Here is a 6,000-nt window from a genome sequence, read left to right as displayed (position 1 = left end):
TTTGCATTTCTTTGTTCAGTAGCTGAAGCTACTGTTCTGGGACCACATTTTGAAAACCACTACTTTGAACTAGTTGGCTATGAGGTTTTTTTGACAGTTAACTGGTGACTTCATTCCACAGAAGCTGGTCTATGCGTGTGTTGGTGTGTAGCTGATGTGGTGTATTCCCGCCCCCCTACCCCCCGCCAGGCGCTCTGGGTCCCCCAGGGAGTGAGGCAGGCCGGGAGCGCCCGGGTGGGGTGTCAGAGCGAGCTTACCTGTCTGCCCCGGCGCCTCCCGTGTGCGCTGCCCAAGCGCAAGGCACACAGCGGCGTGGCCGGAGCGGGGTGGTACCGCGTCCCGCCTCCAGGGGGCGCCGCCGGGGGCGGCCTCGCGGGGCGGCGGGTCAGTCTCCCCCGGAGGTTTCCGCTCGGCTGCCCGGCCCGCGCTCCCCGCGGGCGCCGCGCTCTGCAGCAGGTGAGGGTCGGGCTGGGGCCGAGCCGAGGGCCCGGAGCTGCCCCGCCTGTCTGCGCAGGGGACCCGGGGACTCGGGCCGGACGTCCCTGCGCGGCGTGCAGCTCCGGGGCCGCGTCCCGGCCCGGCCCGCGGGGTGGGGGAGGTGGGGAAGGAGGAGGGGGCGGGCCGGCTGGGCCGGGACCGGGCGGTTGGGCTCGTTCGGTGGAGGCGGGCGCCGCTGCCAGAAACGGGACCTGCCTGCAGGTGTGCACGGCTGTTGCTAATAAGGGAGAAGGGACTACTTCATGAATAAGGCTTAACACTTTCCGGGATTTGTTTTAATGTTCTTTTATTTATTTTTTTAAAATATATTTTTATTGACTTCGGAGAGGAAGGGAGAGAGAAACATCAATGAGAGAGAGAATCCTTGATCGGCTGCCTCCTGCACGCCCCCTACTGGGGGCCGAGCCCACAACCCAGGCATGTGCCCTTGGCCGGGAATCGAACCAGTGACCTCCTGGCTCTTAAGTCGATGCTCAACCACTGAGCCATGCTGGCTGGGCTGGAATTGTCTTTAATTTTAGAGATTCGTGTTTGTGAAGAGACCAAAAGCTACAAAAGAAATAGAAAAACTTCCGGCATTTGCCAGTTTTTGAGCTTAGTTTTTCCTTTGGAGCCGTTGGTGACACTTAGGAAGTTTTGGAGCCGTTTGTTTCTCTTACCGCCTTGATTACGCAATATGGTTGTTGCTGGTTCACTCTGTTCACCAAAGATAACACAATCGCACTGGAAACCCTAATTAGGGGCACAGTTCACGCCAAGCTGACTTTGTTCATATTGAACTGATAAGAAAATTCCTGGTTGCCCTTTTTTAAAAGCAGGTTATTCATTTGGCTTCATGTCCCGGGGAGAAATCATGTATTAGAAACTAAGGGGTATCTCTAAGTCAGTTGGGTTGACCCATGTAAAGTGTAGGTCTGAATCACGCATGTACATATGCACTTTTTCCTTCAGTTGAAGACTGTTCTCCCCAATCTCACACAATTTACTGAAATGCTACTATGAAGAGCTCCTGTAGTTGGCCCTCATTTCCCCCAAATGCTGTTTTCTTGAACCGACTCCCAGGAGAAACTAGAAACTCCGAAGCACACTACCTGGCGGAGAGCATTGTATTTCAAAAGTGGAGTTGGCAAAGTTAAAATTTCTAATTGGTGGGTTTTTGTTTGGACACATTTTGGACCAGCTGACCTTGCTAACAAGGGCCCTCACTATTAACACTGGTCCTAGAGAGGGCGGTTATTCCTGCTGGCCTTGGGTAAAGGGCAGCAGGAAGTAGAATGGAACACAGGCAGAAACTGAAACTGTTTATGTGTTTAAATTACCTGCTCATTTTTCTCTTCATTTGATCTAGTAAGATCTCTCAAAAGTCCTAACCTGCGTCAGCTGTCCCAAGTGGAGTCATTGAAAGGCTTTGCACCCACATTAGCCAGGGCTTTTCGGAGTGGGTAGGGCGCCCTGCAGGCTGGCATGATGCAGGCAGCCGTGTTTGCAGAGGGACCCATCTCAAGCAGAGGTGACAGTAGGAGGACAAAAGCAAGTGATCTTAGCCAGGTGCAAACTTTAGTCATTAGAGATTTCATTAAGAGAGCATTGGTTAAACGTGACCAGCATCTTGCTTACCAGGGACCCATTCTTTAATTGAGGGTCTCTCTCTTGTCAGCGAAACTGCTCAGGGCAAGAAAGCCTTGTTTAGGTTGGACCTGAGAGCTGTGTAAGATGATATTATTGTAGCCCTCCAGTGGGTGTACAGAAGAGAGCTGGTTACTGGAAGTTTCCGGGTTTGTATGGCATTATGAGGTAACAGACATGGTAAATAGCTGAAGTGCTGAGAAGGATGGAATGCCTGCCAAAGAGGCAGGTTGCTGTTGGAGCCCAACGATGAATTCTCTCGCTGGAGGATTTGGGGAAGGTCACATCTGGACCTTGAGCAGAGAGTAGAATTTTTTTAAAAATATATTTTATTGATTTTTTACAAAGAGGAAGGGAGAGCGATAGAGAGTTAGAAACATCAATGAGAGAGAAACATCGATCAGCTGCCTCCTGCACACTCCCCACTGGGGATGTGCTCACAACTAAGGTACATGCCCTTGACCGGAATTGAACCTGGGACCCTTCAGTCCGAAGACCGACGCTCTATCCACTGAGCCAAACCGGTTAGGGCGAGAGTAGAATTTTTATAGGCAGAGGAGTGTAATGTTGCATTCCTGATGGTAGACACCATGAGCAAAGATAAGAAGTTTAAAATGTAACTATGTTCAGAGATATGGGAGCAAATGATATGTTGAGGTTGGACCCAGTGTAAGAAGGAGTGGGGTCGGGTGAGAGGCGTGCCTGGAGAGAAAGGCTGTGTGGCGATAAACTTTTTTTTTTTTTTTAATCAAGGTTTTGGTTTATTTTTCTTTTTAATTAAAGCAAACAAAAGCAGAGGGAATGATATAATGAACTTCAATATATCCATCAAATAGATTTAACAATTTGTTAAAACAATTGCTTTATTTATTTATTTTTTTGCTGTTGTTGCAGCAGTTTAAATTTCAGACAACACAATATTTCACCCTAGATAGTGCAATAGGCACCCCCCAAAAAAGGGGCATTTTTTTATATTACTACTAGAGGCCCCATGCACGAAGATTTGTGCAAGAATAGGCCTTCCTTCGCTCCGGCCTGGAGCCGCCTTCTGCCTCTCGCCTTGTCACGTCAATTTGCATATTCCCTCCTTATTGGCAGTGGGCACCGCCATCTTTGTCGTGGAGTTACAGTCCATTTGCATATTCAGTCTTTATTAGATAGGATACCATTGTCACTTCCTAATCAAATTAACAATAATTCCTTGTTGTTTTCGAAAACCCAGTCCCCAGTCAAATTTCCTTGATTGCCTCAGAAATGCACTTATTCTTACTGTTGGTTTGTGTGAACTGGAGTCCAAACATGGGCCAAATGTGGTATTGTGTTGAGTATCGTCTTTTTAAATCTAGGACCAGGGGTTTGGCAAACGTTTTCTTAAAAGGGCCAGGTGCTAACTCTCTTAGGTTTTGCAGGCCATGTGATCTCTGTTGCAACTAACTACTCAGCGTCTTGTCCTGCAAAGGCAGCCATAGATGATATGTACATGAATCACTGGTAGGCTGGGCCATAGTTTGCCAACCATTGTCTAAAGCAGAGGTTTTCAACCAGTGTACCGCAAGAGTTTTTAAAACACACAGTACCTGACTGTTTAGTCAGGGATACTAACCTCTTTTCCCTTAGATTGTCAAAAATGACCACAGCCAATACAACAATAGCTGTCTGGTGTGAATGAATCAAAATTATACCTTTTTTTTTTTTTTGGTCAGATGGGTAAAAATATATTTTCTGATGTGTCGCAGAATTTTAGTAATGAGTTTGTGTGTGCCATGAGATGAAAAAGGTTGGAAATCGCTGGCCTAACACAGTGCCTGTGAGTTTCTTTAATGCCAGTAGTTTGTTGGTGTCACCTGGTCGCCTATAGATGCCTCACATTCTGGATTTATTCACCTTTTTGTATAGTATGGTTTAGCTTGCTCCTCTAGCTCCTGTATTTTCTGTTAGCCGGACGTTAGACCGAAAGGCTTAAGTTCAGGTTCATCATTTTTGGCAGACGTAGTTTGAATTTTTTTTAAATATACATTTATGACCTTAAAAGAGTTGGAAACCCTCATTCAGGAGGCTCGTTTCTTCTGCATTAGTCTTTGCCCGGTGACTGAGAATACACTTTTTCCTTTCTCTTCTTGTTTTCCGTTCTTGAAGGAGAGGCGATAGCTGCCATTTCTCAAGGAGGCTGAGAGAACTTTGAACCCCTCTGCTGGGTCAGCGGGAACTTGCCTTCTTCAGGGCATCCTGTGGCCTCTCGGGCAGCCAAACCACATTTTGTCATTGAGTGGAAGTAACTTCCTTCCTTTGGCCCCCATCCAAGGCCTAGAATGCCTTCCAGCGGGGGCTGGGTGATTTGATTTTGTTTTTAAGCCCCTTGTCACATAAACAACGTTCCTCACCCACCCTCCTCTTCACCTCACCCCCAGCAGGACTGAGAACGGGATCCCTGGCTTCTGGTTATGCCCTAAGGTGGGAGTACGTATCCTGGGGTCCTGTTTGGAAGGATTCTGAAGTCAAAAGCTTTTCAGACTCTCAGGCTTAATATGTCGCTGGATCCCAGGGTCACACGGTTTTGAAGAAACAAGCTTACAGGTGAGAATTGTTTTTCCTCTGTTCTTTAGTGTCTGTTGCTCTTTAATTCCAGAGCACCAGAGAAAGTATGTTGACAAATACTGTGAGGAGGGAGTCCTTGTCTTTTTGTCACTTAAGACCAGGAGGGGAAACTGTTCGTCTCTGTACCCATTTTTCCAGACACCGCCATGGGGGCGTGGTCTTTTTCTTATTGGTTTGTAAGAATTCTTTATATACTGAGAATGCTAATTTTTGTCATATAATATGTTACAGCTGTTTTCCCCATTTTTTAAAACTTTGTTTACAGTACTTATGCTCTGCAGAAAATTTTAATTTTATATAGGGAAAAAATAAAATCTCTTTACAGTTTACTTGCTTTGTGTTTTGCTTAGAAAGATAATAACCATTTCAAGGTTATTTAAAAAAATTTTTGCTTTAACACAGATAAATGAACATGTAATGAGAGCTTAAGAACATGTGATTCTGAAAAAGAATAACATTAAAGGGGGCTTTTTCTACCAGATAATATCATATTAAATGGATTAAATATTAACATTAAGATAGACCCTACATTGATAAGTATTGAAGTTGGGGGGTGGGTGTTTGGGGGAATCATTATATCATTATTTTTATATGTACTTGACTTCTCATAATAAAGTTTTCTTAAAAAAAAAAAAAGAAGAATAGTAGGGTAAAACTGTCTTTGCCCCATTGGTTCATATTCAGCAACTATTAATTGTCTGTATGCTAAAGGGTATTGTGTTAATAAATGCACAAGATCTTGGAACTTATATTTCTCACTTAGGAGACAGATATTGTCATGGTTAAGGGGACCGACTCTTTGGTCAGACTCCTGGTTTTAATCCTGGTTCTGCCATTTATTAGCGGGGTGATTTTCAACTTTTTTGTTTTAAAAAATGGGCATAACAGTCATGTCCACCTGATAAGGTTGTTGGGAGAATTGACTAAGAAAACCCATGAGAAATTCCTTACATAGTACTTGGCGTTCAGTACATACTCAATACATGTAAACTCTGAAAAGGAGAAGAATGCAAATAGCAGGGACTAAGGTGGAGAGGGGTTGGTGCTGAGGGACTCTATGTAGTAGGGTCATGACCTCACATGGGTTGGTTAAGTGGGGTCCGGAGAGAGGAGATTTGGAAGGCCGCATATTCTAATGGAATGAAGTGCCCTTCACCGGGGCAGCAGAGAAAGGGCACGCGCACAGGCCTAAGGACTGGGAGACGCGCATCTGATTTTGCGTTGGGTTCCCGGTGCTGCTGGATCTCACTGCCTGGAAGGAAGGCATCAGCGGGGCTGAGT

The 6,000-nt window shown here is 45.7% G+C and overlaps 1 protein-coding gene across 1 annotated transcript in view; it reads left to right on the top strand.

Annotated features, from left to right (window-relative positions):
* Nucleotides 1-401: 401 nt before the first annotated feature.
* Nucleotides 402-6,000, top strand: part of GGACT (gamma-glutamylamine cyclotransferase) — a 51,372-nt gene continuing 45,773 nt past the window's right edge. The window contains exons 1-2 of the mRNA XM_054719918.1: nucleotides 402-456; nucleotides 4,536-4,698. The gene's annotated coding sequence lies outside the window, so the exon portion shown is untranslated. The remainder of the gene's footprint in view (nucleotides 457-4,535; nucleotides 4,699-6,000) is intronic.

This window comes from Eptesicus fuscus, chromosome 8 (assembly GCF_027574615.1).
Source record: "Eptesicus fuscus isolate TK198812 chromosome 8, DD_ASM_mEF_20220401, whole genome shotgun sequence".
NCBI classification, from domain to species: domain Eukaryota; kingdom Metazoa; phylum Chordata; class Mammalia; order Chiroptera; family Vespertilionidae; genus Eptesicus; species Eptesicus fuscus.
Note: the sequence above shows the minus strand (reverse complement) of the source record. Positions and strands in the feature narration are given on the sequence as shown.